Raw genomic sequence first — 22,415 nt, forward strand, 5'->3', positions numbered from 1 at the left:
TCGCTCTGTCGCCCAGGCCCGGGCGCAGTGGCTGGATCTCAGCTCACTTCAAGCTCCGCCTCCCGGGTTCACGCCATTCTCCTGCCTCAGCCTCCCGAGTAGCTGGGACTGCAGGCGCCCGCCACCTCGCCCGGCTAGTTTTTTGTATTTTTTTTAGTAGAGACGGGGTTTCACTGTGTTAGCCAGGATGGTCTCGATCTCCTGACCTTGTGATCCGCCCGTCTCGGCCTCCCAAAGTGCTGGGATTACAGGCTTGAGTCACCGCGCCCGGCCACTCTTGCTATTCTTAAAGAAAAAACTGAATCTCAAAGAAGTCAAAGGAGTTACCACAGCTTTTTTTTTTTTTTTTTAAATAGTAAAGTTCTAAGATTGCAATCTACGTCCAGTTATAAGTCCTAGGCTTTTTCTGTTGCATCAGAGTATCTCCATAAATGTCGCCTTACAGTAAGCAAGGTATTTTATATTTCTTGACCGAATAAGGAAATGGAAGCATAGGTAAATAAAATGATTTGCCAAAGCAACAGAAGGAATAAGTGAACAAACTACAACCTTTCTTCTTTAGTTCAAGTCACTGAACTACCATTAATAATTAAAGTGAATCGTTTGTGAACAGCATCAATTTATTTCTTGATTTTTTTTTTTTACATTGTCTGGCAATTTCAACTTTTCAAATGGGATGTAGAGTCCATTTACATTTAAAGTAAGTATTGTTATTTTTGAATTAATTCTATCATAATGCTAACTATTTTTCTTTGGGGATCATTTGCTCTTTAATCTTCACCTGTGTATATAAAGTTACTTACGTATTATACAAAATTATTCTATTACTTTATTTATTTAGTTAGTTAGTTTTTATTGTACTTTAAGTTGTGGCATACATGTGCAGAACATGCAGGTTTGTTACATAGGTATATATATGCCATGATGGTTTGCTGAACCCATCAACCCATCATCTACATTAGGTATTTCTCCTAATGCTATCCCTCCTCTAACCCCCTACCCCATGACACGCCTTGGTGTGTGATGTTCCCCTCCCTGTGTCCATGTGTTCTCATTGTTCAACTCCCACTTATGAATGAGAACATGTGGTGTTTGGTTTTCTGTTCTTGTGTCAGTTTGCGGAGAATGATGGTTTCCAGCTGCATCCATGTCCCTGCAAAGGACATGAACTCATCCTTTTTTATGGCTGCATAGTATTCCATGGTATATATGTGCCACATTTTCTTTATTCAGACTATTATTGACAGGCATTTAGGTTGGTTCCAAGTCTATGCTATTGTGAACACTGCTGCAATAAACATACGTGTGCATGTGTCTTTGTAGTAGAATGATTTATAATCCTTTGGGTATATACTCAGTAATGGGATTGCTGGGTCTAATAGTATTTTCGATTCTAGATCCTTGAGGAATTGCCACATTGTCTTCCACAGTGATTGAACTAATTTACACTTCCACCAACAGTGTAAAAGCATTCCTATTTCTCCACATCCTCTCCAGCATCTGTCGTTTCCTGACTTTTTAATGATCACCATTCTAACTGGCGTGAGATGGTATCTCATTGTGGTTTTGATTTGCATTTTTCTAATGACCAGTGATGATGAGCTTTTTTTCATATGTTTGTTGGCCGCATAAATGTCTTCTTTTGAGAAGTGTCTGTTCATATCCTTTGCCCACCTTTTGATGGGTTTATTTCTTTTTTACTTGTAAATTTGTTTATATTCTTTGCAGAGTCTGGATATTAGCCTTTTTCAGATGGATAAATTGCAGAATTTTTTTCCCATTCTGTAGCCTGTCTGTTCACTTTGATGATAGTTTCTTTTGCTATGCAGAAGCTCTTTAGTTTAATTAGATCCCATTTGTCAATTTTGGCTTTTGTTGCCATTGCTTTGGGTGTTTTAGTCATGAAGTCTTTGTCCATATTGCTTGGCTATAGTTTTTGTATTGCTATTGATTTTTTCAGGGATTTTAATATGCATTTTTACCTTTTTACAGTCTATATTGAATTAATAATATTTCATTTCACAAAAATATAAGAATCTTATACAATTCTAATCCAACTTAAAAACTCTTCCCCTTTGGGCTATCGTTACCATATATTTTATTTGCAAATAACCTTTAAACTCCACAGTAAAACTATTTGTCTTTAAACATCCAATTGGATCTTAAAGAACTTATGAGAAAGTATTTTTATACATATCCACAAATCATCGTTTCTAAGACTCTGTTTTCTTACCAAATATCCATAACGTAATTATTTCCTCAAACTTGAAAAATGTACCCTAACATTTTTGTCAACAAAAAACTGAAAATAAATTATGTAAACTTTGGTTTGTATCAACACGCCTTTAGTGTGCCTTCTGCAGCTCCACTAGGTTAAGAGCTTGTCTTGCTCTTGTGTACTTTTCTAAAGGTGTTTTTCCATTGTCTTCTGGCTCCTATTGTTTCAGTTTAGACATTGATTCTGTTTGCATTTTATACTACTGATGAATCATTTGTTTTTCTCTGACTGCTTTTAAGAATTTTTATTTATCCTTGTTTTTGAGCAATTTGACTATCATTTACCTCAGGGTATATGTGTTTATACGTATGTGTGTGTGTGCATGTGTGTGGGGTGTGTATGTGTGTGTGTGTATTCTCTATTTATCCTACTTTGGAGTTGACCCTTCTGATCAATATTTTAAGTCACTGAAGAAGATTTTTAAAATTTTTCCAGTCCAAACTTCTCCCTAATCTGTCCTTCTGATACTGCAATTACATGTAGATTCAGCCACTTTAAAATGGTCACTGAATCTCTGAATTTAATTAAATTCAGTGAATTATTGAATTCATTTTTATTATATTTATTTTACATCTGTGCTTCTGCTTGAATTATTTCTATATTTGTTTTTCTTCAAATTTTCTGGTCCTTTCTTTTTTTAATTCAAGTTGTCATTTATTTAAACCATTTGTATACGTAATTTTTTCCATTATAAGCACTGATTTTAGTTTTTTATTTGACATAGTTTTCAGGTACCTCCTAAAATCACTCTTCTTTTTTCCAGCATATCAGTCCATCCTATTACTTTCTTGAATATTTGGCATAGATGGTTCAAAGGCCTTATCTATTAATTCCAATATGCACTTTATCTGTGGATTTTGTATTATTGACTGGATTTCCTGCTGGCATAATTTATCTTTCCCTGATGCTATACATGTCTAGAAATGCTGTTGTATTTTAGACATTGTACATAGCATATACACATTGAATTATTTTACTGCTCTTCAAACATGTTGATTTTTTTTTCCTCTCAGGCACTTACATTACTGAGATCACATTTATATTTCAAAATGTAGATTTCACTAAATTGTTAGGACAGGTTAACTATGGTTTTGTTCTTAGTTCTGGGAAAATTTCTTAGTCCACAGAACTAGTCTTTATTACTGAAGTTGGCCTATCTATGATAGCAACAGAAAGCGGTAAGAATTTAATGAGCCTCTGGCATGAAAGGAATCAAATTGCAAATTGTGTCCTACTTCATTAGCCATTGGCACATACCTCTGCTCACGTTTTTCAGTTAGAGAACTGTCTTTTGCCCTGAAATCTCCAAAGTCTCATCTCATGCATGGGTGAATTAACAGAGAGTCAAGGTTTTAAATAGATTTTGAGCAAAGATATTAGGGATACCTTATCACTATGTGGAATCCCAAAAATCTAGCTTCTCTCTAATTCCTCAGCTAAAAAGGATTATAGCTTTCTAAGTGAGTTTAATTTGTTGCCGGAAAAAAAACAGTTCCTTCAGAAGAAAAACTGTATAAACATAAATCTCACCTTATATGAGTAAAAATATTGCTTTCTAGGGTCAAAATCCCTTCAGTTCTGGTTTGCCTTTGATACCATTAAAACAATATTATTATTGTTTCAAAGAGTGAAGTAATTACGCTATTTCTAACAGTAGCAATGTTTTATTATGTTACATTTACATAGGTATTGCATTTGATTTATACAAGTTTTGTCCAGTGTTTTATCATTTTTATAGTCATGAGGGTTATTCTAATATCACCCATTTTGCCTTTACCAGAAGTTAGAAACCTTTTAGATCTTAATTTATGCTTTTGCCTTCTTTTGGTTGAGGATATTTAATCATTTTTATCCTTCCATTTATAATGTGATATCTTTAGGCTATTACAGTGGTCCAAAGGTAAGCATATCCATGAAAAGGGAGAGAAGCCAAGAACTAAGATCATTCTCAAGCCAATAATATGCCCTTGGAAAAAAAAAAAAAAGCAAAACTGAAGGTTGAGTACAGTTAAATTTCCTTCCCTGAAATCCAGAAACGCGTTTTCCCCTTATTGATACTACAGATTTGCTTTGCCAATAGTTTACAAAATGCATTACTGTAAAAACAAACAAACACAAATTTCATTCAAAAGGAAACAAATAAAAGTTTTTGAGAGATTTAAACATTTGAATATTATGGTCTGGACTGAAAAGTCACATAAAAAGGGACAAATAAGAAAACAGAAGAAGAAAGAAAAGCACTGGAATGATAGTTGTTTTAAATCTGAGAAACCAAGGTAAAAATTCTGTTTTGTTGGCCTGGGAGGATATTGACTTTTGAGGAGAAAAGTTCTTTCTCATAGCTTGGAAGGCTCTTCAACATTACTTGAAGAATATCTCCTTTTGTGATCACTTCCCGTCTCTTTTCAGATTTCCCACTGAAAAGGAATTACCTTCCCAGGCCACTGAATATATCCTAGGCAAGTAGGTCTTGTCTGAACATGACTGGTATTACCCACCTCTCTGATTCTGTCAGTCAAGTGCCTCTTTAGAGAGAAAGAGCTACATTGTATTTCAAAACTAACCCAGGAATGAAATCCTTTCTAATTAATTGACTTTTAGATCAATAAGAGAAAAATGTTCAGGTGCTCTGTATAATACAATATTTGGTATTTGGCTCATGAGTTTCATAAATTAGTAAATAAATCCAAATAAGAAAAAACTTTGTTATAATCAAAGAATATAAATAAGCAATAGCTAGCTGAAATGCCAAATTTTTTTTTCAAAATAAAGAAATATGGAAGAGACTTATTAGGAGGAAATACCATATGATAAATTGTTTAAATTCACTAGTGTTTGATATGTTGACTTTCAGAATAATCAAATTTGTAGTCATAAAAACCAGTCCAGTCTTTAGATAATGATTAAATAGGTACTACATTTTAAAAGATGTTTTCTCTTTTAATGTAAATTGGTAAAGTTTTAAGTTAATATCTTCTTCAATAACATACATGTGTGTGAAAATAACGAGTAATTCAACCTTGAATACTTTGGTTCCTTGCTTGTAAGCCTTAAGTTTCATTGTCCTTTGACTTCTCTTAGCCTGTCTCAGAAATAAAGCCTTTAGAACTCTAGTTTCAATTACAGGTGTGAGTGGAGTGTCAGTAAGAAAGTGAAAAAAAGATTGAAAATAATTAAGCTAAAATCATCTATTATTAGTGAATGTGCAAATGTTTTCCAAAGCGTCAGTGATGTGGGTAAACCCAATGAAACATAAAGTCTTACTAAGGAGACATGTTAACTTTTCTGAAAAAGCAGCTCCCTGAGTCCTCCTAGTTCCCAACACAGACATTTATTGGTTTTATTATATCAGACATTATATCATTGATGTTTCAAGAGGTGTTTGAAATAATTCTCAAGAAAGACAATTCAAGTTGTTTTCCCTCTCAGGGTGAAGGTAGTAGTAACACTTTATTCTTATGATGAAAATAATTCCCTTTCTACACTTGCTCTTGAATGGTATCAGAGATCACGTGCCTGACTTTATGATTGCTAAAAAGATATGAACAATATATCCCCATACTTATATGTTTAGTTTACACACAAAGACTATATAAAGGCAGTAGCCTATATATAAAGGTAAGTGATAGAGATGGCAAAGTTGAGCGATGGCTACTTTTCTCTAACCTTCAGAAATTCTCTTCTTACTACAAGCCCCTCTTCCATGAATTCTAGATTCCCAATAGGTCTCATTATGTGTCTTATGAAACTAACCTTCATAAGTCATCTAGAAGTGGCAGACTTTGACTTTATTGCTACATTTGCTTCTCAAAAGTCCTAATCTTGTTTGTCATTGCTACAAAGCTTGATCTCATGACAGTAAATTTTTTTCTTGAACTTGCCCACACTAAAAATATGAAGAATGGTTTCACATTCTACCATTTAAAGAACCTATACGTTTTGATTATTCCTGGAAATTCAGGAAATGAGACTGTGATGATGGAGTTTCCATTATAATGCTGAATGAATTGGGAAAAATAATTCTTCATTTTGTCTTTTGTATCACACAGATATCCATTTATCCTATTTGCCTTTAAAGCTAACTTTGCTTAAATGTTTTATTCCAGCTCTACTATTATATCAACTAATTCAACTACTTTCTGATCACTTAAAGGAAGAAAAGGAAAGAAAATATTGTAATTGACTCATATAATATTCTAAAATTGCTGTAGTCTTGTCCTTACAAAACTTAATTTCCCTTAGATCACTATGACAGAGTGTTGCATTCACGGGTAGGTGTGTGTGTGCACATACATACAAGTGCCCAAGTTAATGCTCCCAGTAGGCTAGGAAGAAAAGTACTGAATTCTGTAGGTGGTGATGAAGCCAGTACCTTACCACTTTGCCCCTTCAAAGATTCTCTTCCTCTTACTCCTTTAACCACCGGCCCATCAGAAGACAAATACTCTGGGCTGCATCTGCAAGAGTGGACCACGCTGTCAGCTGTGTTTGCTCTCAGTGCAAAAGCCACCTGAATAATATGGGAAACAAAATCAAGAAAGAGTATGTGTAGAAATAATAGTAATTGAATTTATTCCATAGCTAAATAGAACAAATATGTATACATACACAATACTGTTCACATCTTTCAGAATGGCTATTACAAGCAGACTAGTAGTTTTTGGAATCACAGCCACAGGTACATGACCCTCCAACAAAGAGCAAGGTCATATAACTTTTAGAAAATAAAATATTGTAGAAATCTAGTAAACATTTTAAAATTAATGTATTAGTGATGTAAGCTTTCCACATACTACATCAGTTTATTCTTGCTCAATATGTCTTGATCAATTTATCAAACAGAAAAACAAATTTTTAGATAGATAACTTTGAACTATAGTTAAATCTGAAAGTAAAAGACTATGAGACTAAATTAAATCTAGCTTATTTTCCTACTCCTTGCCTTTAAAACTTAAATATGTATTTTTAAAACATTTATCGATTGTATAAATAATTACAAAAAACTAGCTCATCTACTAGGTTATTTAAACAAAAGATCATACTTTAAATTTTCACTTGTTGTAAGGCAATCTGCTTATGTAAAAACTGCTTTGATTTGATGACAGGCAATTTGGGGCTACGGGAAACTCCTTAATATCCAGCAGTTTCTATATGTATTAGACATTAAGTTGGTGAGGAAATAATGAAAGCACTGAGAAAAATCCTGCTACCCTCATTTGAATGCAAATCTTACTAATCTAATTCCAAACTAGGTTCCTAGAATATATTCCTTTTTCATTTTGTGTACATGTAGCAACCCTGTTTTTATTTCCTTAACGTAAACCCTCTACCAGTTAAATATTTTAAAATTCTCTTTGGATGGATGTTAGAAAAGTGGGCCTTCCACAAGCACAGCATTGTATTGTATAACGAACTTAGATTCAGATGTTCTTGAATGAACTAGTGATGCCAGCAATCCACCTCAAGAGTCTGGGTTGTGAATATTAACTGTCTCACTCCCATGGTGGGGTGGGGAGAGATGGTATTACAGGTAATTGTAGCAAATTATTTTCTCTTTCTAGATTTTCTTCTTCTAATTTTGGATGGGGGAGACTGGTGTGGATGATGTGCTTTCTAAAGTTATATTTAGAATGAAGTTTCTGTAATTTCTATATGATTTAGCCTTATAAAAATTTTTACTTTCTCAAAAGAATAACTGTCCTTCTTTTAAGGATAAAGCAGCTGAAATCCAGCAAGCTGAAAAGGCTTACTGAGCAGCTTAGATGATCAGCAGCAATACTGAAACGGGAGGAGTTTTCCCTTATCCCGCTTGCAGGGTGTGCAATGGAGGTGTGACTTGCTTCTTAGGAGCTCTGCAGCTCAAACTCCTAGGGCGAGCAGGCAGATGGGTAGGTCTTAAGGAGTGTAGGCTCCGACCCCAAGTGCAGTGTCCAGGATTAAGTGTTTACAGCTTCTGAAACCCCAGTGGGCGTGTAGTACAGTGTGCTCTTTCAGCTTTGCCATCTGCAGGTAGCTTGTGTTAATAAGTTCAATTAGACCTTCTGTCTTATTGCAAAGACAGAGGGCTTTCTGCATCCCAGGGTTCCTTCCCTAGTGTAGCAGAAAAATTGGATCACACGTGGGCTTGGAAAATGAATGCAAGGTTTTATTGAGTGGTGGAAGCTCTCAGCAGACGGATGGGAGCCAGAAGGTGGTCGTCCCGTGGAATCCTGCCACTCAGTGGCCGGGCTCTCCTCCCACTGTCCCAGGCCGAATTTCCCTCGGAGTCCACTTTATTCCACCAACGATAGCATGCTGGCCTCTGTCAGCGTGTTCCTCTGCCAGCGTGTTCCTCTTGTTTTCCATCCGCTTGTGTCTGTTCCTGCTAGATTCTTGGGGTTTTTGTAGGCACAGGATGAGGGCATGGTGGGCCAGGGTGGTCTTGGAAAATGCAGTATTTGGGCCGGGAAACAGAAGTGTCTGTCCTTACTTAGGTCCGTGGGCACAGGACTGAGGGTGGAGCCCTCACCAGGGACGCCGCCCTTCTCTGTCCATCACTACCCTACCCCTTTAAGCCAGTATCAGTACTGTACTAGCCACCAGCCTCTGGATTCCCACTCCAATGCTCTGTTGAAGTTTAGCAGCATTATACACAATTTCTTATTTTAGTTTTAGTAGTTTAATAGGAAGAGCATTCTTTAAATGAAGTTATTGAGACAGTTTCCTTTAGTTTTACATTGCGATGCTAATGTATTTTTAGCATCAAAATTTATAAAATTTTTGACAATTAGCCAGCTCCAAGTCAGTCATTTGAAACTTTATTAATCAATCCCTTATGTACATTTCACTATATTTTTGGCAGAGTCCTAAGCTCTTTGCAAATATTGTCACATTTAATTCTCATAATAACCCTATGTTGTAGGACATTATTATAGATCCATTCTACAATGAGGAAAGCTGAGAAACAAAAAGTTTAAATGACTTCTAATTAAATAATTTTGTACTCAAAGTCACAGGGACAGTAGAAGAAGAAGCCTGGATTCGAACCCTGACAGATTGACTCACCTAATCTATACCTGTCCAATATGGGAGCAAGATAATAGGAAAATTCTAGTTAAAAAATTTCAAGTAACAAAAATCTCATTTTAAAAATATATTTTTTTCTATCTCAAAAGGATGAAGATATTATTTCAAATTAAAAAGGGATTCTTCTGCACAAGTAACCTCATCCATGGCAAATATGTCATTTATGTTCAAAAAGAGCATACAGGCACTGAAATTCTGCTGTCAGTAATGTGTTTTGTGTTGATGGTTTCTAACATATTGATATGAGTGTGTTTACTAGATAGACTGAATTCATAAAATAGAAGAGATAAAAAAATAAGATCTTCAATGTTTTCATAGGGTAAGTTCACCTAGAAAGGGAAAGCAAACATCACAGAGAATGGGGTATATCCATCTCATCAAGTATTTATTCCATGTCTATCAAAACATTTCATGTACTTCATGAATGTATAAACCTACTATGTACCCACAAAATAAATAATAAAAAAATAAAATTATAAATCTGAAAAAAGAAAGGGGAAACCAACAAGCTGTAAAAGATAGAGGCTTCACTCTCCTTTTGCCAATTTTTAGTTGATATTTTCCTCAAGTCAGGCATTCTGTTGATTTTTCTATACCTATAGGATATGAATTCTTAAATGCTTTAAAATCAGACAGTTTGAACCAAAGTATACACCAATAGCCCTAAAATCAATTATTATTCCCATCGTGCTCATATGGAAAGGATAATGGGCTGCCCCTTCTGGGTCTACTTGGCTACCTTTTAGAACACATTCAAACTCCATTCCTACAGAGAAGTCATCATCCAATTCTACATTTGCTGTTCCTTGCTTACTCTGTAGGTTCACTGGTAACTGTCTTATTTGGCTACAAAATTCACCAAGAACACTTGAGGAAGGGAAAATTGAAAATGATTTTGGAAATAGCAAAATTCTAAGAGCTAGAGGTGGCTTTTATGACAGAAATGGTGAAGTAAAATCTAATTTTGGGGATCTTAGCTGAAGTTTTTGATATGCATAGATATAATGTCCTTGATTGTCTTACCATTGAATGTTTCTGGAAGAATGAAGCAAAGGTAGCATTTCAAGTGAAGGACCAACCTAGAGTGGAGCATCTATAGGACTTCCCATTCCCTCCCCACACCCACACCCCCAAAATTCCCCCATCTCCACATATAACCATACAGTCAAATATCTACACATCTATACAACCGTACCCAAATGTTCAATGACACATGCATAACTATACATATATAAACCTGCATGTACTAGTAGCAGAACCATCCAGATTGGAACCTAATAAAAATGAATTGCTGACAATCCATCTTAATAACTGAAGAGCTGGGGAAGGGGATAAACAGATTACAGATACTATTACTAAGCCTTTCATCCAATATGAATTCAGTATGTTTTGAAAAATATGAATAAGCCTACCCCAAAAACTTGATTTGCACATTTTTCTAAACTTGATATGTGTGTGTGCATGTGTGTGTGTATGCAGGTGTGTGTGTCTCTGTGTGTATGTTTCTTTAGCTAATAATAAGTAAATCCATCCTTTTTAATGTAAAATTATAGTGCTGGAGTTAAATATATACAATTTTGGCTATCAGTTTCCCTGCAGAAACCCCTAACTTTGGTGGTCTGAAGAGGAAGTCATGAAGGCAAAGGAAAGCCTTTTGGTAGGACTACTTTTTCTACAGGTCCGTTCTCTGATCTTGACCTGGAGAAAGTTTATGCCAAGGATGAGAAGATGCTGTTTTCCAAGAGATGGGAAAAAACAAGTCTGTTAGGAAAATGGAAATACTTTGCTCCTCAATAGATATTTATATTCCTCCTTTGATCAATGGTATGCTTTCCAGCTGCTTGGCCCTATGTCTTGGTTCTTTAGAAACTGTGAAAGATGAGATATTTGAAGTTTGATTATAATCAATGAAGTAGATTAAACAAACCTAGCTTGTACTTTGTCATCTTTATTATTTTAAAAATTGCTGCCATAACAAGAACAACAACAACAACAAATCCAAATCACTCTATTAATATGCATTCCTTCTTTTATTTAGGATTTTAGTTAATGAATAATTAAGATGTTTTTACCTGAATCTTATTCCTTTTTGTCTTGGCTTATTAGTGCTACAGAACACTTGGTCAGTCTATATACTTATGTATATAGTAGTCTACTACTATTATATACTATATACACATACATAGACTGATGAAATGTCTAATGTATACATATACATGTTAAACCTCTACATGCTTGTTAGAAAGTCACAACATTTTCTTTATCTTCATGTCCTTAACTTAAAGTGGAAATTTTTAAACCATATTTAGTCATTGCACTTCTTCCCCTCACAAGTATGCCCTTTAAAAGAGCTGCTATCATTTTGAATATCTTTCCTGTGCTTAAGGTATTTAAGCATTCTATTGAGTATAAAGTATGTTGGTGTGATGCTCATAAGAGATGCATTAAGTCAGCAATAATATGATTCTATTAGTGTAGTTAATACTTTTATTAAAGGCAATAAATCCTATATTATGACTTTGGTATGCTTTGTATTTTTCCCAAAATGCCATTACATTTTATATGATCTTGTGAAAAATATATTAAAATAAAAATGTATGCTCTTAGTATAATATTGAAAGTAATAAATGCTAGGGAGATGCAAATATAATTTTAAAATACTTATCTATTTTCCAAATTTTAAATTATCTTGTAAATGATAATTTTTTGAAGAAGTCAAAATACACAAGAGCAATAATTAGACTGATACTATTCAATACCTTAAAATATAAATAGGTCAAAGAGCTGCTCCTTGAAAAGACCCTAAAGCTTGGAGTGTAGAAAAACAGATACAGTGTTCACATGTTTATGATTATTTTTCATGCTTGAAATAGATTGTTAAAAAAACACAAATTTCAAAAATTTGGAAATAAGCAAAATTATAATAGAGTATCTTTTCAGTGTTTTACTAGAGCTTAGTGGGTAGGTCTAACAGTCCCATTCAAATATTAATTTATCTGTGGTTATGCAGTTTTCCTTAACTTACATTTTGTTTTTGTATAGGATATTTTACAATTCTGTAAAGGTTGATATTAACTTGTAGAAAAGTGATAATGGTGCAAATAATATTTGTGAAATAGTAAATAAAATGGATTTTGTCCTGTAGAGATACAAATAATTCATGTCTTAAAAAAAGATAATTCCCAAAGTTCACAGTTTTGTTGCCTTGTGGAACATTACCCAGTGTTGGATTGATTTTGGCATTATTATTTCAGTATTAATAACTTTATTTCTCTTACATTCCTTCGAACCAACATTTCCTTCTAGGTGTTCCATAAATGAATTACTTAAGTAAATCTTTGAAACACACTCTCCCTCTCATATTTGTAAGAAAGTCGTGTTTGTTTATTTTATTTTAACCTTTTCGAATCCATATTTTAGCCAGATACAGTGGCTCACACCTCTAATCCCAGGACTCTGGGAGGCAGAGGCAGGAGGATTGCTTAAATCCAGGAGTTCAAGACCAGCCTGGGCAACACAGTGAGACTGCATCTCCATAAAAAAAAAATAGACAAAATTAGTAGGGTGTGGTGGTGCATGCCTGTAGTCCCAAGTACTTGGGAGGCTAAGTTGGGAGCATCACCTGGGCCCAGGAGGTGGAGGCTGTGGTGAGCCAACATCATGCCATGGTACTCAGCCTGGGTGACAGAGCAAGAACCTGTCTCAAATAAAATAATAAATTGTAAAGAAAAGGAAATAAAAGATAAATTCATATTTTAATAAGTTTTTCTTCATTTTGTTCTTCCCACTTTAGTAGAGATACATATGAAGCTGAAATTGCATATAATCTGCTGCAGATTTCTATACTACTACTTCAAGGCTTAAATCTTTCTAATTACTTATTAAAACTTATTAGGTCTCTTTTTAATTACATTTTCCACTACTATTTACCTTCAATTATCTTGAATAATTTCAGAGTCCTCAAAAATTTTGATTTCTAAACATTTCTCTTAGGTTTAATCCTGTGACTTGGCTTCCATTATCTATCTATTACAATTATTAAGCTAAATTGAGTTTATAATAACATCTGTTCATCTTTCTCCCTCATTATATCTTATTTTTAGCCGTACTTACAAGTTTTTTAAACTCCCAGCTTATACAGGGGTTCCCTCAGGGATTTTTATTCTATTTTGTGAAAATTTTACTTTACGCAGTTTTTCTGTTGTTTTTTTGTTTTGTTTGTTTGTTTGTTTGTTTTTTGAGATGGAGTCTCACTCTGTCGCCCAGGTTGGAGTGCAGTGGTGCGATCTCGGCTCACTGCAAGCTCCACCTCCCTGGTTCTTGCCATTCTCCTGCCTCAGCCTCTCGAGTCGCTGGGACTACAGGCGCCTGCTACCACGCCCGGCTAATTTTTTGTATTTCTAGTAGAGACGGGGTTTCACTGTGTTAGTCAGGATGGTCTGGATCTCCTGACCTCGTGATTTGCCTGCCTCAGCCTCCCAAAGTGGCAATTTTTTTTAATGCAAATCTCTAAATCTACTTGGAATTTATTCAAATGCATGAGGAGAACAAAATTGTGCTTTGATTATGTTATTTTTTTTTCTGTTTCGTTACTTATCCTAACACTAATTCTTGACAGTTCATCTTTTTCCCATAAATTTGAGTTGACAACTTTATTGTGTATTAAATTCTCAAATGCAGTTGGGCTATTTCTGAATTTTCTGTTCTGTTTCATTGGCCTATATGTGTTTTCATATGTAAATACCATATTCTTTTAGTGATGCTATACATTATAAAGAGAGACTAAATAAAAGGTAAGACATAATTTTATATGTTAATATAGTGATCTAAAGATCTGGGATGAACTCTTTCCTATCCTTACAACAAGAAAAATGCTGAACAAAGTGAAAATTTATGTTTTCTTAAAATGACCTGAAAGCTGATGTTGAAAGGCAAATCACTAACCCAAAGTTTGGCAAGAAATAAGTACCTTCAGGGAGGAAAAAAAACACTCAAGTATTTTCTTACTTAGAGCCAACCCAAATGGATACCATAAAAACCAGTAAGAAAATCTCCAACCCTGAGCTGATCAGAGCAGGGGGAAAGAGATTTGGCAAGATGAAAATTAAAGAAAAGCTATAGAACCTTTCCAAAGTATTCTTGATGAATAGTGAAGGGGTATTAAACATATTAGTAAAAGGAGGTAGTGGATTTTACAAAGAAGAAATTAAAGACTTTCCTATTTATGCTCCAAAAGTAAAGATTCATCATTGACCTGGTTAACCCATTATCCTCCAACTATCTTGACAATATTAAGTAGGAGCAACAAAGCCAAGACTAAGATATCTAAACAATAGTCAAAATTCTAAGTTTGTAAATTAGAGATTATTATAGGATGTTCATTTCTTGGGAACTAATAAGCAGGCTATCTCCTGAATATTGAGTCACTATCAGATGTCAAGAGCAGCAGGCAAAAGATCTGGTATCTAGGAGTCAAGTAAGAGAACCAATGAATTAGTAGCATGAAACCAATGCTTAGCTTAAGCTCCCACTATCTGGCTCTTTTCATATATTCTGTTAAGGTAGCATTACTCTATGAATTGCCTGACCCCATATCATAGTGGAACAATAGTAATTGTCATATAACATAATAATTATAACTAAAATTAGTTGCATACTTAATGCATCATCAAGCACTCTTCTAAGTGCTACATCTATCTCTCACTCATCTTTGAATTATCCTATGAGGTGAGTACTATTATTAGCCCCATTTTTCTTATAAAGAAACTGAAAATGAGAGAGGAAAAATATCATACCACTTATTATGCTATATATTAAATAAAGTTAGCATTTGGTATTTGTGGGTTCTGCATCCATAGATTCAACGAACCACAAATAAAAAATATTTGGAAAAAAATGGGACTACACTGTACAGGTAAAGACTTTTAAAAATTGATATTATTTTCTAAACAACACAGTATAACAGCTATTTACATAGCATTTGCAATGTATTAGGTATTATACATAATCTAGCAATGATTTAAAGTATGATGGAAAATGTGCATAGATTACATGCAGGTACTGTATCATTTTATATAAGGGATTTGAGCTTCCCTGGATTTTAGTATCCACAGGGGCCCTGGAACCAATCCACCACAGATACTGAAGATGACTGTATTACTCTCTATTGTCACATACAAAGAAAAATGATTTAAATTGGCAGTTGGAGGCTAATTACAAATGTTTTGAAGAATATTGTGTGGTCCATAGTGTGACAGGAGGGAAGTCTGACAACTAGCTGCCATGGACACCATGTGGTGCATCTTCTATACACCAAGGTCAGATCCACATTCTTTTATGTCAGAAACCAACTCACCCAGGGACAATCAGATGCTCAGTGATAGATTCACACTAGGCTGATGGATAATGCTTATTTATAGTCATCCCAGTTCACATATTTACAGAGCAGGATATGTGCTTTAAAATGGGAAGAATGTCATAGTGCTTCCTAGAGGACTTCCTACCTCCAAATTAAGATAGCCATGACATCTATTAATAATCAAAAATTTAACTTATATGAGAAGAGTGACAGTGAAGACAAATGGATAACTGGATATATTTTAACTCAGACCATGGAGAAGCCTGAAGAAATCTCTCTGTCATATACCTATGGAAACATTTTGGTGACCAATGTGGTCCTATCTCCTATTTCCAACATCAAGCCCTATTCACTGCTGCCATCTACTTTTGTCCTGCTGAACTCCTTCCTTATCTGTGTACATGCTTTAGATGGATTGATGGAAGTAAAACTGCTCCTGTATATAAGCTGTTCCTTTACCACTGTCTATACGTTGATTTAATTAGTTTAACTCATAGAAGAGAATATTTTTCCATTATGGTAATTCACAATCTGCTATGTCCTGCTTACAGCAGGGATAATGGCAAAATAAGGAAACATGCAGATGAAAGTGAATTATTGAAAATGACTTTGAATAATTGTATTCAATAGGTACAAACCAGGGACTTTAAATCTGCATTTTTTAGTACGCACCATGCATACTTGTGTTTATTCTGTGGTACCTCAAAGGTTCTGCAGCTTCCAACTCTTCAGTTCTGAAGTACTGCTCTCATTTATTGAATTGTCTAATTATCACTATAATTAAGGGAGGTTAGGGCCAGACACAGTGTCTCATGCCTGTAATCCCAGCACCTAGGGAGGCCGAGGCAGGCAGATCACAAGATCAATAAATCGAGGCCATCCTGGCTAATACGGTGAAACCCCATCTCTACTAAAAATACAAAAAATTAGCCAGGCATAGTGGTGGGTGCCAGCTACTTGGGAGCTCGGGAGACTGAGGCAGGAGAATGGTGTGAACCCAGGAGGCAGAGCTTGCAGTGAGTCAAGATCGCACTACTGCACTCCAGCCTGGGCGACAGAAGGAGACCCCGTCTCAAAAAAAAAAAAAAAAAAAAAAAAAGAAGAAGAAGAAAAAGTTATTCAATTTACTCAAAAATTGTTAGGACCAGATTATGGATTGCTTCAAGTTAGGAGTTACCAATCTCAGGTCAAGAATGGCCAAGATTTTAGACCACAGTTTTCCACAAGGGAAAATTTGCAGTCCAACAAGCAAGCTGTGTTTTGCTTTTATGTACTTACTACTCATAATGGACAGGCACCGTAAATAATGTGGTTATGTTTACAATGTAGAACTTGATGTTCAGATGTTCAAGCCATGTGGAAGGTCACAGTTTCAGTAATAGAAGTCAAAATCAGAGTTGTTTGGTCAAATTGAGTAGGGAAAGCAGATTACATGAGAGCTAGAAAAGGCAGTGGTTTTCACTCAGTACTAAAGCTGGCAGATTACTATTGATCCCACAGCAAGGACTGCCCACCTTATTATTTAAGCAGTCATAGTAAGTGATTGGATAACAACTATTAGGTTGGTGCACAAGTAATGGCAAAACTGCAATTACTTTTTCACCAACCTACTATCTTGCTTTATTCCTTTCATTAGAGCAGAGATTTCTGGGTGGAGAGGATTGTCCTGTAAGTCTACTTTATCTAGAAGATCTTCAGAGTTAAAGCAGGTCACTTGGCATTCTCCTCAAATTTCTAGCTTCTACATTATCACATTCTTAGGAGGCACAAGCAAGAATGCACTGTCTGATCAGTAACAATAATAATATCTCCTCTTTGAGTGAAATAATAGACACTGGAAACTCTAATAGGTGGGAGGGTGAGAGGAATATGAGGCTTAAAAAACTAGCTATTGTGTACAATGTTCATTATTCAGGTAAAAGCCTAGATTTCACCACTATGCAGGTATCCATGCAACAAAACTGCACTTGTAACCCCTAACTCTATTTTGAAAAATATGCTGTGAGCTCTTTTCTTATATGGGTCAGATTGTAAATCTTCAAAGTTTGTCTCTTCTCTGAACTTGTGACATTTATTTTTATGAAAAAAAATAATATTTGGAAATCGTCAGCACTTTGATCTCAGATCATATTTTAAAAACTGTTTATAATAGAATTATTAATGTGCATGGACATATGAGAAAACATTTGATCAGGAGATTGATAACTATCAAAAACAGCATGAGTCAAATGAGTTCTAAGTTTTCTTTGAGTCTAGTATCTTAAGATTTTAAGATTTAGGGCTTGTTTTCTTTATAGTCTCATCCTTTTTAGGAAACTATATTTGCCACTTTTATGCACACCTTACCAAATATAGGATCAAACAAGATGTTTGGTCTTCTCTTCTGTTTTCCACGTCTATTATTGACCAGACAACTCAATCAGGAGAAACAAAGCACCTTTGTTTCCAGCTGAGCTATTTTCTTTTTGATTACTTTTGTCCCGCAGACCTAAAATAAATCTTCCCTGCTTCCTATCAATTGTTTTGCTTTCTTTGTATTTGCTTCATTACATTCTTGAATTGATTTCTTTTGTCTGTTGGGTACATTTGGCTCTGATCTTTTATTCCTCACAAATATTTAAGTGTGTGACAACTATAAAAGGAAGAAGATAATTTATACCTATTATTTATGTTTCAGAGTTTACCACCAGTTGTTCTCCAGCAGCATCAAACAGTCAAATAATCCACTTTGACTTCTAGGTTAGTATTGATAGTATTCAGAAAAATGGTGGTCCTTCTGAAGGTCTCTTGTTTCAGCTGAACAGTGAATCATGACTTAGTTTTCACTGCTCGTTTGACTTTTTGTTGACCACAAGGAAATGGTGAATGTATTCTATTTGTTTAAGCTGAAATTCGAACTCTATCGAAGACAATATATGTTCAGATTCTGAGTCAAACCAGTAACTCATTCTAGCCCAGTGTTTCATCTTTAACATAAAAGTATTCTACAGTGAAGACTTAAATTTTCCTTAAGACTTCATCAGAAATGGTCAGGAATTAACCCAAATATCAATGTTTGAGCAGAGTTTTGATAAATACTAAATATTAATTCATTGTACTAATACAGCAACTGGTGTTCTATTAGAGAACTCAGTATTATTTAAAGTTAAGATGATGAGCTCTGGTGCCAAATCACGTGAGTCTAAATATGTGCTCTGCCTCTTACTGGTTTTGGATTTTGAGTAGCTTGCTTAAATTATCTCAGTGTATTGATTTCTAAAAAAAAAATCTATCTGATGAATTGATGAGAGTCATCTTTGAGAGTGACCTGAAATGAAGAGAATATTCACTGCTGATCACTTTATTATTTGAGCATAGTTCCTGTTCTAAATGGAATACATGGTGTGAAGCAGAAGTGACGTTTTGATGTGGGATTTGTAAATATGTACCATGCCTAAAACAAAAACAAAAACAAAAACATAAAAACCAAAAAACCCAACCTACCTCACAAGATTAAGTGATATAACACATACAAAGTATTTAGAATATTAGAATAGTTTCTAACACATGCTAAGTACACAAAAAATTAAGTATTAAGTTGTATACTGAAAAATATGCTAAGTATGTGTGATGGTTAATGTTGACTGTCAGTTTGATTGGATTGAAGGATGTAAAGTATTGTTCCTGGGTTGTCTGTGAGGATGTTGCCAAAGGAGATTAACATTTGAGTCAGTAGACTGGGAAAGGCAGACCCACTTTCAATCTGGGTGGGCACAATCTAACCAGTGCCAGTGTGGCCAGAATAAAAGCAGGCAGAATAACATGGAAAGACTAGACTGGCTTAGTCTTCCAGCCTACATCTTTCTCCCATGCTGGATGCTTCCTGACCTTGAACATCAGACTCCAAGTTCTTCAGCTTTGAGATTCTTGGATCTTCAGCCACAAACTGAAGGCTGCATTTTCAGCTTCCCTGCTTTTAGGGTTTTGGGACTCAGACTGAATTCTTTGCTCCTCAGCTTTCAGATGGCCTACTGTGGAACCTCACCTTGTGATTGTGCAAGTCAATAATCCTTAATAAACTCCCTTTTATATATACATCTATCCTATTCTGTCGCTCTAGAGAACCCTTACTAATAGTGTGCGTAAGAAATTAAACATTCCTTCAAACATAAGTCTACTGTCCAGAATTAAGAATCTACAGAGGGAAGATAAACTTGTTTGAACCATTACATGTAGCATCAACGTGATCGGCAGTCTTAGCTTATTATTATTACCCCCACCCTATCTTACTCAGAAGGTTGTATTTTTTCCTCCCCCCTCTCAAAAGAACTGTAATCAACGTGGATTTTATTCAAATTTACTTGGGAAGACAAAGCAGCTTAAACTTCCCAATTAGTCAGTATTCCTCCCTTAGTACCTGTCAAGTCTTTAATATTGATTCCCTTCTCTATGAACAGTCCTCATCACCCGCTCTCCCTGTAATATTCTAGATGAGAAAGACTAAGATTCCGTTCTTACTCTACAGGCATGCTCAGATAATCAAAACGTGTTCAATTAGTTAGCTGTTCTCTTTTCTTCCACAAGTTAGACATATAACAGCCTCAGTTTAACAAATTACATTACAACAAGGAAACAACTGATGTGGAAGAAAGAAATAAAGTGCTGTATGACTTCAGAGGTGGAATAATTTATTTCTGTTTGGAGATGTTGTGGGAGGGTTCATGGAGTACATTACATGTGTATAGTAAAAGACTAACTCAGCAAACCTGGATTCTTTGAAATCTTCATATTCCAAAGAAAGGTCTGACCCTTAACTGGATCTAGAAGATAAGTCCTTAGAATATCTTCTCTTTGTTTATTTGGGGCTTTGGGCTAAGCCAGATTATTAGCCAGGTTTATGGTAACAATGTGATGTATGGTGAAGACATTGGACCATACAGTACCATATCAGTTTGGAATCTGGAAAGGCTGAAGATTATGTAAATAAGTCAGCCATGTGGGCACACCATGTCTACACACACCCTCTCTCTCACCCCACAATAAAATATTGGACACCAAGACTTGGATAAGCTTCCCTGGTTGGCAATACTGCAAGTATGTTGTCACACATTATTGCTGAGAGAATTCAGTGTGATTCATACTACTCCCCTTGGAAAGAACAGCCAGAAACAAATAGCAAGTCTCTCCTGGACTCTATCTATTATACCCTTTTCCTTTGCTGATTTTATGCTATACCCATTCATTGTCATAAACCATAAATACAAGTATAACAGCTTTTCTGAGTTCTGTGAGTTTCTTTAGGGGACCTCTAAACCTGAGGGTGTTACTGGGGAACACTAAGAACAATATTTCGTTTGTACTTTCAGTTAGATTTTGAAAAATGAATACACTTTTGAAAACGTGTAAATGAGTGGACACATGATGGAAATAGACAATAACAGGAACACAGGTTGCTTGAGATAGAAAAAACTAGAAGAATGTGAAAAAAGAGGAACACTACACCATATAGTGGGATCAATGAACAGTTTGGCCAAACGCTTCATTAAATGTTCTTTAAAAACAAGTCTATTACCTCAAGAAGCTTAGACAGTGGTGAAAAGATAAGATTCAACTAAATGAATAAATCAAGAATAATATGAGGCAAAGGATAAACACCAAATGGTCTGGGCTAAATAAGTTGGGAGGAGGGACTGTTGTGTGAAACAATATAATGTGAAAGAACTCTATGAAAGTCTCCAGTGGCCTAGATATATGCAGATGGGCTGTAGCCGGTAGTTGTGAGAACAGTGTTCCCAACCCCTATTTTAATGTGTAATAAAAATGAATTATAACATCACTAATTCAAGTGAATAAAATGCACAAAAATGTCTTTAGTGACTGTTTTCTCTGATATCACTATTTGAATTTAAAAGGTTAATTTGTAAAATAAATCAATTTTCATTATTAATGAACTCTGAATTTGCAAATTTGTCTACTTACCAAAATTTATTGGCAACTCCAAAGTCAATACTCACAGTACTTTCAAGGTTTTTTGCAGACATGTGCAGAGCACTGAAAAATGTGTGTTACCTGATGCACACAGTCCCACATGAGGTTGAATGTAGTGATGCTTTGCCTTCTGGTTTTGCTTTCATACTGCAAACAATGTAATTTTCATAGTCTATTTAATATCATTTTTTTTCATTTTAATTCTCTTTTTTTTGGTGATTCTGCTGTTTAAGATGACCCGCAACTGTAGTGCTAAGGTGCTGTCTGGTATTACTAAGTGAAAGAAGGCTGTAATATTGGTTTTGGAGAAAATATGGTATTGAATAAACTTCATTTAATCATGAATGATAGTGGTGTTGTCCATTTTCAAGCAGAGTAAACAGGCAACCCACAGAGTGGGAGAAAATATTGACAATCTATACATCTGACAAAGGACTAATATCCAGAATCTACAACAAACTCAAACAAATTAGCAAGAAAAAACAATTCCATCAAAAGTGGGCAAAGAACAAGAATAGACAATTCTTAAAAGAAGATATACAAATGGCCAACAAACATATTAAAACATGCTCAACATCACCAATTATCAGAGAAATATAAATGAAAACCACAATGTGATACCACCTTACTCCTGCAAGAATGGCCATAATAAAAAAAAATCAATAAATAATAGATATTGGCGTGGATGCAAGGAACAGGGAACACTTCTACACTGCTGGTGGGAATATAAACTGCTACAACCACTAT

General features: G+C 35.1%; 1 long non-coding RNA gene and 1 other non-coding gene across 2 annotated transcripts in view; one reads left to right on the forward strand and one right to left on the reverse strand.

The window, feature by feature from the left end:
* Nucleotides 1–5,684: 5,684 nt before the first annotated feature.
* The window catches only part of LOC119627935 (uncharacterized), a 244,881-nt gene continuing 228,150 nt past the window's right edge, over nucleotides 5,685–22,415 (reverse strand). Inside the window, exon 3 of the long non-coding RNA XR_012093996.1 lies at nucleotides 5,685–6,788. This is a non-coding gene — a long non-coding RNA (uncharacterized lncRNA). The remainder of the gene's footprint in view (nucleotides 6,789–22,415) is intronic.
* On the forward strand, nucleotides 18,975–19,042 carry LOC119628240 (small nucleolar RNA SNORD2). Its single transcript, XR_005244540.2, has one exon. It is a non-coding gene; the product is annotated as a small nucleolar RNA SNORD2 (small nucleolar RNA).

The sequence above is a fragment of the Chlorocebus sabaeus genome, chromosome 9, assembly GCF_047675955.1.
Source record: "Chlorocebus sabaeus isolate Y175 chromosome 9, mChlSab1.0.hap1, whole genome shotgun sequence".
NCBI lineage: Eukaryota > Metazoa > Chordata > Mammalia > Primates > Cercopithecidae > Chlorocebus > Chlorocebus sabaeus.